The 17408-nt window shown below is 30.7% G+C and overlaps 1 protein-coding gene across 2 annotated transcripts in view; it reads right to left on the bottom strand.

Moving 5' to 3' along the window:
* LOC139527075 (golgin subfamily A member 4-like) overlaps nt 1-11537 on the bottom strand; it is a 43480-nt gene extending 31943 nt beyond the window's left edge. The window contains exons 1-5 of one of the 2 annotated variants that reach the window (XM_071322334.1): nt 11324-11537; nt 10422-10468; nt 9612-9643; nt 8051-8090; nt 5892-5921 (exon numbers count right to left, since the gene is read on the bottom strand). The gene's annotated coding sequence lies outside the window, so the exon portion shown is untranslated. Of the gene's footprint in view, nt 1-5891; nt 5922-8050; nt 8091-9611; nt 9644-10421; nt 10469-11120; nt 11192-11323 lie in introns of those variants that run through there. The other variant, XM_071322335.1, reaches the window with a different exon arrangement.
* Nucleotides 11538-17408: the final 5871 nt, after the last annotated feature.

Here is a 17408-nt window from a genome sequence, read left to right as displayed (position 1 = left end):
CATGTAGCAAGAAAACGAGTCCGGTGACCCCATTTTTTCTTTTTCTTATCTGAAAGCATAATATTGAAGCTATCTTCTCATATTTTATCTCAAAATTCTATGGTGTGGTTTGCGTTTTATGGCGGAAAAATGGGTTTTCCATGCATAATCTATACACAATCTGGACAATTTTGAACAACCTGTAGCGTGAAAATAAGTCCGGTGACCCATTCTTTTTATTAATGTTTTCAAACAAGCAGGATATGAACTACATTTTGGCAAATTATTAACAGATTCTATGGATTATAATTTAGACACCCCATCTACCTTAAGGGACATCATGTTGTTAAAAAAGGTATATGATGAATTATGTAGAGCTCGATATAGACAAGGAAAGAGAATGCACTTGCATATAATTACTTTCGACTCGACTTATATCTCTCCGTATTATGTGAGTTCACCAGTGAAGGTAATTCGTTGAGTTCAAGTTCTTTATCTTGTTTTTCATACTAAATTTTACCTTTTATAAAAAAGTAAAGCACCGCCCGGTGATCAACTTGAATCATGTGGCGCAAGAAACTTGTATTTTCAATGATAATAGTTTAAGACTTGCAGACGTCACAAAACTGTTTTTTTTTTCGTTGGAGAAATCTAACAATCTGACAACCACACGACAAACAGTACACATACCACAACATAGAAAACTAAAGACTTAACATGGTTATGAACAGATTAATAACAGATTGTGGTCAAGAACTTTTGAATTATTACCAGAAACCTTTCTTTATGTTTGTTTTCTGATAAAAAAAAACCCAACAACACCAGTTTGTCCACATTTAAAGGTCTTCACGCTGCTACCGAAAGGTTAACTTAAATGACAGAAAACAATGATACAGAACTTCCAACTTATTTGTAAGCTTATTAACGTAGCACATTAAGCCAGGCTAAATTAATTAGATGTTTCAGCTACCGTAACACGACATGAACATTAAATTTTTCAATTATATTCATGTAATAAATCATCAACGATACAGTTCTAATTTTATTCAATCTCAACAATAGATGATCCGTTTTGGAAAATATTAATTTTGAAAATTGAAAATGAAATAAGTCATCTAAAGAATTGAAGAAAATATATCTACTATTGACCACAATGTCAAAAACCACTCTTTGGGACATACCTCGAAATGTTATCGTTTGATATGTTCCAAATTGGCCAGGTAGATTCAGAATATCAAATTGCTTTGTCAAATATATTTGTGAATAGAATACAATACACGAATACCTTAGTTACGGCATCGATTCCAAATAACTGGAGCTTAGCTTATTGAAATGTACTGAAGTTAAACGATTTTTGTAAAACATATATACACATTTTTTTCACTGATCGAGTGGATTAACTATTGAACACTTCTCTGACATACTAGACGTCATGTTTGCTACAGTGTACGTCGAACAACGGTATACTGCTGTTGCCTTATTTACAACAAACCGTTTGCCAATGATAGTCGAAGTAACACAACGAGTACCAACACCAATGCTGACGTTATCAATTCGATAAAGTGTGGAAGGAAATCTTTGTTTACAAATAGCAACTCAAAGATATTTAATTGAAGAGCTACAATAAAGAATAGACCAATATCATACCGAACAATAAGTCTTTTTATTACTATACTGACAATGTTTTCTAATGTAAAACCACAACGAAAAAGAAGGACATGAATCATGATGGACAAAATTAACATATTTTCATTTTATTCTAAAAGAGGGACGAAAGATACCTAAAGGGACAGTCAAACTCATAAATCGAAAATAAACTGACAACGCCATGGCTAAAAATGAAAAAAGACAAACAGACAAACAATAGTACACATGACACAACATAGAGAACTAAAGATAATATTTTATGATCGTTCCTTTTTATGATCAACTGTTTTTCACAAGGTCGGCTTTGCATTTATTTCCTTGTTTGTAGAGTTGGACATATTGGTCCTTACACCTTTTATTTTTCTTCTGCCATGGAAGATGCGTGCTTGATATCTTGATGTTCACAGGAACAGATTAACATGAGTTTATGGAAAAGACCCTCAATCTATTTACATCCGACTATCAATCTGGTATATCTTGTTGCTCTGGTTTTATCCTGCTTTGTTGTTTCGGTCCATTCAATGATAATGATGATATGACATGTTTAATAATCCTTATGTATCTTTGTACATTGTATATTAAAAACAATCTTTCTTTAATTGTCACTGGCATTGTCAATCATTGTGGAAATGTAAAAAAAAATAGGATATAGGTGAATTGAATGAGGGACAATTGTTTCAGGATCTAGTACAAACAGAGTCTTATTTTTAATATAAGAATTGAAAGGTTACAACATATACAATAATGTTATGCCCTTTGTCATAATTTGTTTTATTTCTTAATATTCATATCTGCATTCTATTAACATGTGTAAAAACTGTAACATATAATGAATGACGATTCAAACAATTCCTTGAAATTCAACAATATTTTCAAATAAAACAATTAGGTCTTAAATGGCATAAACTCGAATAGAAATTCATCACGGTACATAAACATACATGACCACTCGACACAAACCTTTAACGAATCCTCCATTTTAAAAATCTGTTCAGGTAACATACAAATGGAGATCTTGATATATATGTATTTTATAATAGTATCCATTTCCGTTTGATTATGGAAACAGGAAGTATGATTTCTTTTCATACTCGTGAAACTGAAAACCTCATCAAGGAAAATTGTAAAATTACAGCGAATACGGAAGTTTCAATTTAAGATTTACCACGGAAGTTACATGGCTTACTTTTATATAACAACACTTAGATATACACATAATACAGTAGTATACAACATTTTCCCTCTTACATCATATGGCCAGTAGAGCACGGTTTGAAAAAAGGTTCCGATTATGTTTAACAGAAGCTTTGGTCTCACACTAATTGTGACAGGAGGTTGATGAGATGTTTAGATTTCGAAACAATTTACTAATATTTAAGATATCAATAAACTAAAAAGGTTCCAATACATATTCCCAAACATATCCTAAATTATAAACCAGAGTCACGAGTCAAGAAAGCTCCGAAATTTATGGATTCACTTTTTGGTCAAATAATACTTTTCAATTGACACATTTAGGTATATTCAGAGTAAATGTTTTTTTTTGTTATCATTATGTTAGCAAGACATCCCATTTATGTCGTAACGTGGTGATTTTGGGTAAAAAAAGCCCAAATAAAAATCTCTCAGCAGCACACAAAATTGAAAAAAAGAATAATCATTTGTCATAAAAGGTAAACATTTTATTTGTTTTAATTGTACAAACTAAGTATAAACTCAGACTCATCCAAAATATATAAGTTAAATACAAAGCAATACTAAATTAAATTAATTTGGGGACGTTTGATAACTGAAACGAAGATCAATGGAAACTATGTACAACTTTTGTATTTCCATTAGATATCAAACACTGCTCATTGTAAATGTAACTTTTAAAAGCTTCTAACAGTAACCAACAGGTCAACAAGACTAACACATTGATTTATGATTCTTATAACTGAATCAATTAAATGACGACATAATAAAAGAAAAAAACTATTTTAGGCCAAATAACGGCACTACAATTCGTACAATTTCGATCGAACACAAACCCATTGATTGTTTTTTTCTGCCTTTTGATAATATTTTTGTCTCATTGACTCATTCATCGTTTCTATTCCCAGTTTTATGACATGTTTGATTGTTGTGATCCCATGATTTTATTACAAACACAAAATGTTCATTTTCATTTTTATGTACAGTAATGTTTCGTAAATTATGGGAAAAGGAGGAACAATGATGCAAATACTTTCCCTGTACAGGTATTCACATGTAAGTTCAATAGCTACTTCTTCAATCAAATGTTTATACGAGCGACCCCCAGGTCATAGGACCCTTTTTTGCTACGAGAACGATAAAAGATACAAACAGTGCAAACGAAACCATACGTAAACATAAGACAAGAACCACAACGGTACATAAAAGCAAGCATCGTTGTAGAAAGAAAAGAAAACACCATGAACAAACTAGTCAAACGGAATTACAAAAAAATCCCGAACAACGGAAAATATTGGGTAGGACAAGGCCCATTAAAGTGGACCATGTGTTACATTAAAATTACACATAAATGTTTTCTATATGTTTTTTTTTGTTATATGACTCGATAGTTTGAAGATTAACAAAACTTGCTTTTCACATATATCAAAAAGAACAATAGTCAACAAATATAAAATAGACAAAGTAAGAAGTTTTCTTTATTCTAAAACACATACTATTGCTTTGTATCGTTTGTATAACAAACAAACAGGAAATATATACATCCTTGTACTATTGAAACCTGATGCAATATATTGACGAATTTCCGCCTTGTAAATGACGTCGCAAATAATAATTGTTTAAGTCATTTATATCTGTTACATATTTCCAATAATATAAAAGGAAAATATTGTTTTTGGATGTGAACATTGATTTTAAACATATATTTAGCTGACATGAGAAGGCGGTCAGAAGGAAAACTCGATAACCAATACTCCTCCCCATACATTGTTCTGATTAAGCATATACCTAATTTTGAAACATGTAGTTTTTATTGTTTGTTTACAGTCGTTTTTGCTTCCTTTTTTGACAGTATTATATATTGACTCTTGTTTATTGGGTTTTACTTGTATTTTATTTTTAATGAAATGATTTTAAATATTCATATGCTACAAAAACAGCTTTACACAATTTAATATACTCAAACATTTATAGATGTACTGTAATTTTGTTTAACATAGCAACATCCTATTTAAATAATCAGAGTTGTTTCTAATTCTAAAATTGGTAAACATCTTTTGTACATCTTATTCATTTAGTCATGTTAGTTTCTCAAATCAAATCTACAGTTTTGAAAAATGTGTGCTCTAATATTTTATTCGCTTTGAAAGTGGATCGGGGTTTTAATTAATTTTAATAAAAGGTAGTACTAAGCTCGATATTTTAAAAAAATGAAATTAATTTACCAAATTAAATTCAGAAATAGAATATAGTTCAATGAAAAAAATATCTTAATCTTATTTACATTGAAAGAAATGTTTTCATCAATTCCAAATTCTACGTTTGTTAATTCAGGGAAGATAACTCATAAATGTATTTTCATAAGGGAATGTACAGCGCATTTAACGATTTTATTATGTAGCAAGAAAATGGTCCTTCTATTTTTGTTTAAATCTTAGAAAGAACAGTAATTATATTGTATACGAACTTACATCTCAAGTCTCGTTTTAAAATTCATTCGATTAGGCTTTTTTCCAGAAGCAGTCCTTATAGAGAATCTGACTCCTTAGCAAAACCTGTAGTACGAAGACAAAGCTTCGACACCCTTATCTTTTATAGAATGTTCATAATGGCATGACATATTGACAAAGTATGAACAATGCTGTCTTTTTTTGTCTTTGATGTAAAATAATTTAAACTAAATTCATTGATATTTCGATCGAATGTTAAAATCATCTGATCGATCTTAATACTCAACAATATTACACAAAGCGAACTATTTGTTTAGGAGTTTTAAGGAATATCGAAAAGATGTGACTTATTCTGTATATCAATTTTTAACTTTTATTTTTATAAAATACTGTTGATTCATTTTTTTTTCATGGATACCAATTTTCCTGGATAAAGGAAAACTTGCATGTTCGTGGTTATTTAATTTCGTGGTTTTGACAAAGTCTGTAAATAAGTCTAAACAAATTTCTCTTTCGTTGAACATTTAATTTCGTGGTTCACATGTACCAATTAAATCCACGAAAATTGGTACCCAACAAATAATTATGAATCCACAGTAACTGTTATCACCAAACACTTACCCATGTTATCTGTTATCTTCGAGTATATTTCTAAAAATAATATAATAAAAACAAAATAGACAGAGAATATTATATGGATTTTCAATATCATAATCGTAAAGCACCAAACACCAGTATAATTTCTACAACTGAGCTCGAGGAGTTGTATTTGTCAGAATTTATACGGTGTGCGATATTGAAAAAGCCATATGATACACGCTTTTATAATATGAATAAAACATATTATTTCTGTTGGAATGTAACACAGCCTTTGCAATCTGGCTGGATGTTTATATCTCTTTATGACAGTATACAATGATTGTCTTGAGTTGTATTACACATACACACACTATTTGATGATATGAAACTAATTTCCATATGCGGTCTTAAAAGAGAATTACGCCAACAATATTTCCAATTAAGAATAATGACAAAAGCCAATGAAATGAATGATTTTGATCCACTAATAGAAGTTAAAACTAAAGTGATTTCATCTTGAAAGCAGCAAAGTTTTTGATAGCGGCAAAGTGAAATGGTTCGTTAAAATAATGTAGTCACTAGTCTACTTCCATTTTACCATTTGAAACCCTTGGCTGAAAACATTTCTTGTAAGCAGCAAAACAATATGGTGAAAATATATTCAAGCACCGGAATATCATATCATCCGGTTCAGCTTTACTCTATATACAGTCGCTACAGGAAAGCAAATTAAGACGGAGAGATGGAAAGTTTATTAGGGAAAAGTTGATAACTCATCTTTCTAGTGTCTGAAAGTTCACTTCTCCACCTACCTTTATTGTTAATTCTAGATATGAAGCAGACTTGACAGTATGTGTGGTATCATTCATTTCTGTATTTAGGTTCATATTTTAATTTCTGACGAAATATACAGTTGATGATTTTGATTTTCTGTTTATATTTTTCTTTTCTTTGAATGACGTATCATTATTTGACTTCAGTTCCAAATCAATATGATACATCAATGTGTTAATGATTATAAATAATTTCAAATTTAAAGCTTGACAGATTAATCTTTTAATAAAATATATGTGTTCTACACTTTCACCAAATGTATCTTTTCAGACTACCCTTCGAGGTTGTTGTGTGTGGCTACTGTTGATCCGTCTTTAATTTTCTTTGAAGTGTTTTATTATCTGTTATTTACATTTTTTTTTAATTTGTGGCCAATGTTTGTCTTAGTTATTCTTCAATTTGTTTTGAATGTCATTTTTGTATCGTCGATATTAGTTGTCTGTTTATTTGAAATATTAGATATTTTGCGCATCACATAAGACGTTGAGAGTAACGGTTAGGAGAAACCAAAATAAAAACTACGACAAGTCCATAATTATGTCATTTCAACTTCAGTTTATAATGCATTCTCCCTTCCAATTTGACAAATTAGTGATTTTGTTTTGTATAGTTATCAATTTTCATTAGTAATAGTTCGTTCGTTGTTAACATTTTGTTTCATTTTGTTACATTCTAATTGAAATAACCAAATCGATTGCTCCTGCAACAGAATAAAATATAATCATTATCTTTTATCTTGCCTTGATTAAAGACTGTATCCACCCAATTTGCAATGTCTGAGTATGTATTAAATAGAATAGGAGTAAATTTCAGTAAGACTGTAAACCAGTTCACCGTTAAAAAAGCCAAAAAGAAGGACATCAATGTGAAGATTACGACGTTTTTGAGCGAAATGACATTGGCACACATATATGGTTATATGTGTTGTCTAGTTTTTAGAGGGCATTGCTATTTCATCTGATGGCAAGTTTATTTGTTTAATGTCTTTTTCAAAGACCCTTATATGAAAAAAGATTGTTGTATTTAATAATTAAAAAGTTTGTTCAAGGATTTTTTTCTATCTGGAGTATTTTTATATTCTAATGACATTTTAAAATTGACAATAAGCAGAACATTCTTCTGGATATTTGTATCAGTATTATCTAAATAAAAATGAAGATTGCGAATTTTTGATATATTATATGTTATAATCAGGTATTTCCTATGTCACCAACAATTGTATATCTATATCTACACCCGACACCTCTTAAAGTCTTATTAATGACCGGATGACAAGCAATTAATCACAAAATAAATAAGCCTATTATCATTATACAGTACCGCCTTTCACTTAAACGTTGCACATTTTATTTTTGTAACATAGATACCTGTTTTTTTTCAATGTATGACCATTCTCTTGTCTTCTCCCTGGCGATTTGAAACATAAGTAAACTATAATATAAAATCTAAAATATGTATTGTTTCGTCAGAATATCAATAGTTGTTTTTATTTATTTATTCACAGGATAAATTCTTCTCAAACACATTACTAAGCAGGCAACAGTTCAATAATGATACCTTTCTTAATGTCAGTAATACATCTGTTAAAACATACAAATAAATAATAGCCATTGTAATAAATTGAATAACAGAAAGAGTGATCAAGTAGATTGTCAACCTGGGCTTACGTCGTTTGATCAGAATTTCCCGAGTTATTTGTGGTTTGTAGTTTACCCTTTTACCAAATTTGTGATGAATAATTGAGTCTCAGTCAAAGAACATTTGAACACCACTCGGAACAAGCAAGGTTTTATTCTTGTACCAAACGGGTTTCAGACATATCGATTACTCTTACTCACCAGATGTATAGTAGAAAAAATATGCATGTACTAATCTGACTGATACGTTTGTCGATAATTTATTTCACCGATGTTACAATCGTGTAAGTATTATTCAAATTTGAACATTATACTGTTATGAAAGACAGTAATAGTAAAATATTAGTAGTGATAATAAGAGATAAGAATTAAACAACTTTAAATAATGAATTCGCTAGAAATTTACCATTCAAAACATTATGTTTCTCATTCGAAGGTTTCACAGCAATCGGTTTCATGAAGGTTCTTCCACCTGTTTCAAATTGTTAAATCCTTAGATTTGCACATACATGTTTTAACCGATTAACAAATAATCTGTCTTTTTCATTTTACAGACTATAGTGGTGACTATCTTTCTTTCACTTATGCATTTGTCATCTTACTTGACATATGATATCATGTGACATATAGTTTTTCATAGGCTTTTTATAAGGCAATAATGTTGTTCATTAGCAAGTGGTATGATGCCAGCGGTTCAAACAGGCGGTTTGAATACTATCAGATTGCATTACACAAAGTTGCATTGACTGAGAAGATATTGTTTAAGCACTTGTTACTTTTTTTTATGTATTTTAAGTTTTGTTTTGTTTTTATTTTTACATTTTAGTATCGCCTGTTAAAAAGACTGGCCATCGGATTGTCCTGTCTCATACGAAAATACGCTAAATTTGTATTTTTCTAGCTCTGAAGGAAACGCATTTTTTTCCATTAACCGTATGACTCATTGGTTGTCTGTCTGAACAGTAGTTTTAGGCATTAACCTGTTTGGAATACATTACTGGAGTTTTTTTTTTAAATCAGATTCTTTTGAAGTAATGTCTCATGATGTCCTAATTATTCACATTTGATGAAATTATCATTGTAAAGTGACAAAGTTGAAAATATGGTCTTTATTTGAGAGCCCAGGTAATCGTGTGGTCTAGCGGGACGGCTGCAGTGCAGGCGATTTGGTGACACGATATCGAATCCCGGCGAGGGAAGAACCAAAAATTTGCGAAAGCAAATTTACAGATCTAACATTGTTGGGGTGATGTTTAGACGAGTTGTATATATATACATATATATTTATTACCTGGAGCACCAATCTGTCTGTATTTCGTCTCTCTAAAAAGAAAACCTAGTATAAAAGAGATAACTTTTTTTATATGCTGCCATAAAATATATTTTTCTTTCATTTCAACGATTCGGGAATTTTTTTTACATTTTCATAAACACGTTGAAGTTGAGGCTAGATTTAAAAAAAAAGCGCACAAAATTACCTGTGTTTTGAAGTATCTGGTCATTTTTCTTATGTTTGTATTTCTTCAAATGAATGTAAGTCCATTTGTTCCTCGTTTTATATTCTTCTGGTTTTTTTCTCACTTATATTATTGTTTTACTCTTCGACTTTAGAAGACATTGTGTAGATTTGATATCTATGATCTTTGCTCAAATGATCATTGCTTATGAGTTTATTTTCATTTAGTCTGTACATTTAAAATCCCTAGCAACGACTATATTACACAAATGCAAAGTTTTCTATATAAGTGTGTATAGTTGATGATACAGTGTTTTGTTGTTCAAGTTTCAGCTATACATGTTAAATCATATTACGGTGGTTTTATTTTTTATGTTTCAAATGAATGTTATTCGGTTTAGAGACGTTTCACAAGAACTGCAAAAAATCATACCCAGGAAAAAAGTTAAAAAGAGTGGTTTGTATATATCTACAATTCGAATTTGAAAAAAAAGTTTTCTTATATTGATTTTACCATCTTTGATTTCAAAATATCGATTTCAACAAACATGCAAGAAAGTTCTTTAAAAAAAAAACTTTGTGATAATTGTTATCGTTTTGAATGAAAAAATAAATAGTTCTTAGTTTTACAAAATCATTTATTACCTTTAAAGTTGTCGATTTGTCCGTTTTAAGTCATACATTTAACGTATCTGAAAACAAAAGAACGATATATTAATTGTGCATGGTACAGCTGTCGACAAAGAAAATAACACACGTGTTATAGTAGGACTTCCTTAGCGTTTATATCAATGTATTAACATAAAGATGTAATTCATTAATACATTCTATGTTGCTTTTTGTGAGTTTGTATTTCTAATTTTTCTTATTACTAGTGACGCGTTTGTAATAATCACAACCTTGAGAGAAACTGTTGAAAAGTGTAATTGATGATTACAGGACAATATGAGTACCTTGGCTAATCTACGTCTAATAATCGCATGTGACATCATAACTGACGTTTCTGTCAACCTATTAACAGTACGTTTGTAAAATTGCAAATTTCAGACGGAAATAATGGCAATTAACGTACCTTCTGCTGTAAAACATTGTTCAGAGAACGAAATTATTCATCACATAATGCTGTGTTGTATCTAAATGTTATATATATATATATACCCAAAGCTATTAATAATGATATCATTTGAAAATGTTTAACATGTGTGAAAATACCATAAATACATGCTTGTATAAAAACTACAGATAACCTCCTATAGAGATAACACTACTATAAATAAACGAATTCAAACCTACAAGAACAAAACAAGTACATAAACAGTGTATGCAATTAAATAAGAAACTTACTGGCCGGTTGCACGTGGTGTTATATATATTAACAGAATAATCTGCTTGTCAACGCAGACAACTCTATAGGTAACGTGATTGATAAAAATGTTTCTATTTTAAGATTTAATTTCTTCTGCTATACCTCCTAATAACAAATACGCGACTTACAATAGTTTACAGTTCAATAATCACCAGAGAAAATATTATACATAAAAACTTACCACTTAAAACTTTGTCTGAACTGTGACGCACTGCTATTGTTTATCTTCAGGACTCTAGTACTTTATATAAATACACCATTAATGAGCCTTACACCGGTATCTAACGGAAAAAGACTGATATGAAATAGGTCATTTACAAACGCGGTTATAGTTTAATAAAGAAGCAATCAGCTGCATTTATATATACTTGTGTTCTACGAACAGCTTTTTTTTTATTAACGTTTAAAATATATAACATACCAAGTATAATAAATATATATTATAGGATAATATGTCATGCGTTGAATAAAGCGACCAGACATGTTGATTTAAAACATTTCTGTCGTATAGTTTAAACCCATATTGATGTTTGGATATCTTTAAGGTTATTGTTTATTAATTGTATGTGATTAAATAGTCTGCACGGCCAAATTGAAATGAATAGGTGTACATATGCTATAAATGCAAGGTTTACTGCAACGATCATCGGCAAACCGCCATTTATTGTCGTCGTCTGCTTCAAAGTTTAATCTGTTATCTTCAATGTAGATAAGTTTCTCACGAGTGATAAATAAGTTTAGAATATAACTGGCATTCGGCCATGTAAAAAGATAAAATTGCCATTTTCAATTATATGTAGTTGTAGTTTATTTATAAGTTGTTTCCGAATGTTAAACAGAACCAAAAGAAATTTTGAGATTTTGTAAAAAATCAATATTACTAAGGAAAGATGACCTTTATTTACCTAATTTTACATATAATTGGCACACATTTTTGGAATTTTGGATCCTCAATGCTCTTCAACTCTGTACTTGTTTGGCTTTATACATATTTGGATATGAGCGTCACTGATGAGTCTTGTGTAGACGAAACTCGCGTCTGGCGTACTAAATTATAATCCTGATACCTTTGATAACTATTTACATATAATCACAGTATAGTTTAGAATTAAACGATTACATTCAATGCTTTTGACATTAGTATTTTAAGATTTAATATTTTTAAGATGGTCACATGTTCTGTCTGTCGCGACTGAAGTTAAAAGGGTTATCATTTTTATTAAATGTGATTTATGAGAATCATGATTTTACAGGTAATGTAGTGTAAATCCTATCTAAAGGTAAAACTTGGAATAGTTCAAAATGTTGTTAATACATACGAGAAAGCTTACTTGGGGACAATTATATTTCAAATATAACGTATATATTTTCTGATGAATTAAGTCCATTTGTTTAAACTTTATGTGGAGTATTTTCTTTCGATTGGTTGTTTTCCTGGTCATATTACATATAACATTATTACCACATCTTGTGCAATGTAATAATGTTTTTTTTCTATTATGAACAAACAAAGTCCATTGTTGTTTTTATGTGTTTGTATAGTTGCTTTACCGGATGTCGGCCGTGTTTATATTATAGTTTATTATACTTCACGTTAAAATGTCATATTTTGATTGACTAATACGAGGGTATTTATTTACTCGATAACATGGCTGAGAGGGTGACCATTTATTTGAAATCAGAAATAGATAAATTAAAGGACAATGAATTGAATTTACATCAAGTATTTAAATACAATACCTAAGTTCTACGTTTTGACTCAGATTTTATTATTTGACTGTTTAAATTTTAAAAAAAAATTGTTGATTTTTCTAATACCCGTAACGTTGTACGTGACGTCATAGAAAATACTTTTAAAACGAGAGTAATCTGTAAAACACAATAATGATTGGACATTCAGTATAACAAGTTAGATAACACATAGCTGAGAGGGTGATAGAGCTGATTGACAATGTTTTCTGGGGGTACCAATCTGCTCTATCAACCTCTCAGCTATGTGTTATTAATATAATGTTATACAGTATACGTTCTAGTATTTTTAGCTATTCCCGCTATCACATGTTTGTATTTTGTTAAACAAAGTACTTAACAAGTAAGAAAAAGGGGAACTATTCACAATGGTATATAGATCTTTGGACATATCTGTTGACTGACCTTTATTTCCGTACCTTTTTAATAATAGCTAGTTTTAAAAAATAACATTATTCAGGACTTGTATGTTCTATATTTTCATAATTCGATGCATCTGTTATCTCTAAAAGAGTGCATTAAATATTTAAAAAAAAAAAGACCAATTATCATTATTCTCTCTATCAACATCTTTCAAAGGCTCATAAGACTATAGTTCGTCAGACAATTTTTATACCTTTTCTAACATATTGGCGTCAAAAACATTTGTAGTGTAAAACAGCGTTTTGAAATCTTGTTGTCAATACTTAGATACTAGCAACAATTTTACAAAAGCTGTTGCTCATATATATTGTACATTAAAACTGTAAGATTAATGTTCTTATTAGATCCAATACGCAATTCTCAACATGTTTATGACGACATAGTGACATCATCACATGTGACTTGTCAATGAAGTGCCCATATTATATTTATCTTTTCTGTTATTATTAAAATTTACATAAAATAAGATTTGGTATGATTGCAATGCAATAAGACAACTCTCCACAAGAGACCAAAATGACTCAGAAATTAACAACTAAAGATCACCGTGCGGCCTTCAACAATGAACAAAGTCCATACCATGCCTTTTTGTGTTTCTTTGTTACATAGATTGTTTTTATGGTGATTAAGGTTTTAGAATAATGTTGACTGATGTACGCCATTGTTTGACATTTTTACCTATTATGTCTGTCTGTTTTGTCCACACATCGTTGTAAAATATGATTGAATTTCATACGACTGTCAAACAAGAGAGAGGTGTAGTAAGCTATGAAACCATGTTTAATCCTACATAAGAAAATGCGTGTACCAAGTCAGGAATATGACAATTGTTATCTATTCGTCTGATGTGTTTTAGCTGTTTATTTTGACATTTGAATAAACTCTTCATAGATACCAGGATAAAAAAAATGTATTAACGCCAGACAATTTAATACGCCAGACGCGCGTTTCGTCTACAAAAGACTCTCATCAGTGACGCTCGAATAAAAAATGTTTAAAAGGCAAAATGAAGTACGAAGTTGAAGAGCATTGAGGACCAAACATTCATAAAAGTTTTGCCAAATACAGCTAAAGTAATCTATTACTGAGGTAGAAATGAGTAGGGATTTTCCGTTTTGAATTGTCCTTGGCGTTCGGTATTTGTGTGATTCGATTTTTTTGAATAACTTTAAGATTTAATAATTTTTACGACGCAAATAATAAAATAGAAAAATACTGACTACGTGAATTACTTGTGAAAATCCTCAAGGCTCTTTGTTGAACACGAGTTCAGGACAATTTTTAAATGTTATGTTTATACAACTACGCCGTTTGATTAGTGTTATCGAGAAATAACATTTAAATGAATGGTTAATAAGGTTAAACAATTGATAAATTTGTTAGACCAATCTCGTCATCAAAATGTTAAAATGCCGTTCGTTGCCTTTTAGTCTTTGCATTTACCCGTCATTATATATATACAGCCATTTTTTGTCTTTAAAATTAAAACCGACCGTGCAAAGCTGTTTAGCCAGTCAAGGTCGTTAAAAACTTCCATTTGTTGTTAAAATTAATGGTTACATGTTAACGATAGCGATACTAACATGTTCTTTGTAGCACAATTATGTTCTATAAATACATAACATCCGATTAGTCATACAACGCCCATTATTTAATTCCTGTCGTGACCTGCACAATACGCGTAAAACTGGAGGTTAACAATTTAAACATTACACCATTATTCTTTAAACAAACACGATAGAAACAAACTACAAATAACAATTAGCTGGTGAATTAAAACTTTCAGTGTATAATTGACATGTTTGACGATTGGCAAAGTCTATCAAAATGTAATAGTTTGACACCTCCGTGGTATAAATGATATTCTAGTTAATAGAACAAAACTCATATGAAATCTAAGTGGAAATAAATCACTTTATGCAACCAACCTTTTTGGCTAACTTTGTGTATTCCATCGTTTTTAGTATTGATTGACTAGGAAAGCCTGAAGGGACTATGTCACAAAAACGCAAAATATGTTAACATTTCAAAATAACACAACTTGTATATGTGTAAATTAATTTGGGTTATTCGCATGTAAAATGTACAGTGACCGATATGAAGATACCCAACAGTTTTGTTTAACATTACTTTTGTTTTATGACATGTTGTATCAAAGGCATTTGATTTAAGGATTTGGCTTCGTTTGATTTAAGGATTTGGCTTCGTTTGATTTAAGGATTTGGCTTCGTTTGATTTAAGGATTTGGCTTCGTTTGATTTAAGGATTTTGCATTCCACTTTTAATAAACAAAAAAGAGTCTCGACAATCGACTGAAATCGACATATCTAAATAAAGAAGCATATACTACAACAATGATATCATGAAAACAACACAGACTGGACGTTTCTAGATCAAAACATTTAGTACCCTTTGCTACAACAACACATCAGATTCCTATTGAAAGCAATTGTTTTCAGTTGTTACGCAATTAAAAGGTTCAGAAGTGTTCAAAAATGTTAAAGGTTTTAAAGGTTACAAATTATATATGTGGTTAAGTTCCAAGAGTAAGGACACTTCGTTTACTTTGTCAGAGTCACTGCACAAATAAGAAGACAAAAACAAACTCGTACATGACGTCAGAAAATGCACCCTCTAACAAAGAGTAGAAAACACCCTGGGGAAGCTTTTTCCTGCTGACAACGACCGTTTAAGAGCTGTATATGTGTATGACATTTAAACAAAAACAATAGAAGATCATAGAAGAAGTTCAAAACAATTTCCTTATAAAAAAGGAACACAAAATAACATAAAAACGTTCAGACATCATAAATAAAGAAAAACGACAACTATTTTGCTAAATCCGAAGATGATTGGAAAAGAGAGGCAATAGATACCAGAGGGACAGTCAAACTCGTGAATTTAAAATAAACTGAAAACACCATACCTAACAAAGAAAAAGACAAACATAAAAATAATAGTACAAAGGACACTATACACTGATAGACAACATTGTTCAAAATACTGCATACAGAGACTAAAGACCGAACACAGAACTCCCGCCAAAACCCGTTGATGATATCCGGTCCGCCAGAAGGGCAACTAGGTCATAAATCCACATGAAGCACATATAAGCTTGCCCATTGTTAGTATACATGTTGTTACATAGCCGCATTGGGTGATTTTCACTTTATAAGTTTAATATGTATGATATGGTTAAACAGTACATATTTACAAAAAATGAAAACAGCACATTATACAAAGATTTGAAAGCCAAGGATTTCAGTTCATACACCAAAAAGTATGGAAAAACCTTCCCTATGTGTACCCCTTGATTATCAAGAAATGAATAATTTAAGTATAAAAGAATTTATCAAGAATAATGCCAATGTCAAAAGTCTATCTAATATGTTGACTGAAACGTATTGTTATGCGTTTACTTTTCTACATTGGTTAGAGGTATAGGGGGAGGGTTGAGATCTCACAAACATGTTTAACCCCGCCGCAATTTTGCGCCTGTCCCAAGTCAGGAGCCTCTGGCCTTTGTTAGTCTTATTATTTTAATTTTAGTTTCTTGTGTACAATTTGGAAATTAGTATGGCGTTCATTATCACTGGACTAGTATATATTTGTTTAGGGGCCAGCTGAAGGACGCCTCCGGGTGCGGGAATTTCTCGCTACATTGAAGACCTGTTGGTGACCCTCTGCTGTTGTTTTTTATTTGGTCGGGTTGTTGTCTCTTTGACACATTCCCCATTTCCATTCTCAATTTTATGATAACATACTGTTAATCAACATATATGGGACTGACAATAGCAATTAACAGGGCTATTTCGAAATATAAAGATAACTTCGGAAGGCGGTGAGTGAAATTCCTCAAACACTAGATAAATAAATTATTTCAAATGATACATTGCAACTAGAAAAAAATAAAAGAAATGGACAAACCTTTTTGTATATTATATCTATTAATCTCATACCGGAACAGTTCGAGTAGTATAACGCTACAAGTCTAACTGATCCCAAAGGGCATTTTAGAAGATATCATGGAAAAGTACATGACTTTAAGGCAATGTTGCAAATTGTGAGTTTGTTTATAATTACGGAGAAGCAAA

The sequence above is a fragment of the Mytilus edulis genome, chromosome 6 (genome assembly GCF_963676685.1).
Source record: "Mytilus edulis chromosome 6, xbMytEdul2.2, whole genome shotgun sequence".
NCBI lineage: Eukaryota > Metazoa > Mollusca > Bivalvia > Mytilida > Mytilidae > Mytilus > Mytilus edulis.
This window is presented reverse-complemented; position numbering and strand designations above follow the sequence as displayed.